This window comes from Lipotes vexillifer, unplaced genomic scaffold, assembly GCF_000442215.2.
Source record: "Lipotes vexillifer unplaced genomic scaffold, Lipotes_vexillifer_v1.1 scaffold4, whole genome shotgun sequence".
Lineage (NCBI taxonomy): Eukaryota > Metazoa > Chordata > Mammalia > Artiodactyla > Lipotidae > Lipotes > Lipotes vexillifer.
In genome coordinates, this window is record NW_006785876.1 from 4628923 (window position 1) to 4630437 (window position 1515).

The following is a 1515-nucleotide window of genomic DNA, read 5'->3' on the forward strand; positions in this document are numbered from 1 at the left end:
GGAGCACAGGCTCTGGATGCGCAGGCTCAGCAGCCATGGCTCACGGGGCCAGCCGCTCTGCGGCACGTGGGATCCTCCTGGACCAGGGCACGAACCCGCGTCCCCTGCATCGGCAGGCGGACTCTCAAAATCTGCGCCACCAGGGAAGCCCATTGATGCTGTTCTTATCCATTGTGTGGGTCAGGAACTGAGGCTTAGAGAATTTAAGTAACTTGCCCAGTTTCACAGATAACAGAGCCAGGATTCAAATCTAGGTCCTTTTGGCTTTTGAGCTTGAGTTTTCTTTTCTTTTTTTCTCCCCTCTTTTTCCTCCCTCCGTACTTTCTATCTGTTAAAAAGTTTTTAAATACTTCTTAGTTATACAAGTAATACACAACTGCGTTCTTATTTTAAAAGATCTAAAGCATATGAAAGAACAATGAAAAGCCAAGGTCCGTTTTTACCACTGTTGTCATGTCCCAGCACATATCCTTCAGACCTTATAGAGATTGACATTTGTTAGTGTGTTTTCTGAGTTTGTGTTTTCGTATATGTGGTCACACTCTTCCTGTTTCTGCAGCTTTCCCCCTGCACACAGTATGTCTACACTCAGTATGTCAGTCCGCATGGCGCTGCTTCATTCTTCACTACTGCCTCGGACTCTGCAGTATGCTTATATCCAAGTTCAAATATAGCGTTCTTTTTAAAAACTTTATTTTACTGAAGTATAGTTGATTTACAATGTTGTGTTAATTTCTGCTGTACAGCGAAATAATTCAGTTATGCATATATATATTCTTTTTCATATTCTTTTCTATTATGTTTTATTACAGGATATTGAATATAATTCCCGTGCTAAACAGTAGGACCTTGTTTATCCATTCTATATATAATAGTTTGCCTCTGTTAATCCCAAACTCCCAATCCTTCCCTCCCCCATTCTCCTCCTCCACTTGGCAACCACAAGTCTGTTCTCTCAAATAGTGTTCTAATCGATCTGTTTTTCCTCACATCTGCCAGCACTGGATATTAATCATTTTTTAAATCTATCAGATTGGCAAAATTTGAAGTGATTGGTACCTTCTTGTTTTAATTTCTTAGTTCTAGAGAAGTTAGGCATATTTGCATGCATTGTATTTCTTCTGCTATAAATATTCTTATCCTTTGCCCACTTTCTTATTGGGTCTTAGTCTTTTTTTTTTTAATGTATTTTTCTTAATTAGTTAATTTATTTTTGGCTGCGTTATGTCTTCGTTGCTGCTTGTGGGCTTTCTCTAGTTGCGGTGAGTGGGGGCTACTCTTTTTTGCGGTGCGTGGGCTTCTCATTGCTGTGGCTTCTCTTGTGTGGAGCACGGGCTGTAGCCGCATGGGCCTCAGTAGTTGTGGCGCACAGGTTCAGTAGTTGTGGTGCACAGGCTTAGTTGCTCCACGGTATTTGGGACCTTCCCAGACCAGGGATCGAACCTGTGTCCCCTGCATTGGCAGGGGGGGGGTTTTTTTTTTTTTTTTTTTTTTTTTTTTTTTTTTTTTTTTTTT

General features: G+C 41.1%; 1 protein-coding gene across 1 annotated transcript in view; it reads left to right on the plus strand.

Annotated features, from left to right (window-relative positions):
- The window catches only part of CUL9 (cullin 9), a 38448-nt gene that overhangs the window by 6705 nt on the left and 30228 nt on the right, over positions 1–1515 (plus strand). The window lies entirely within an intron of this gene.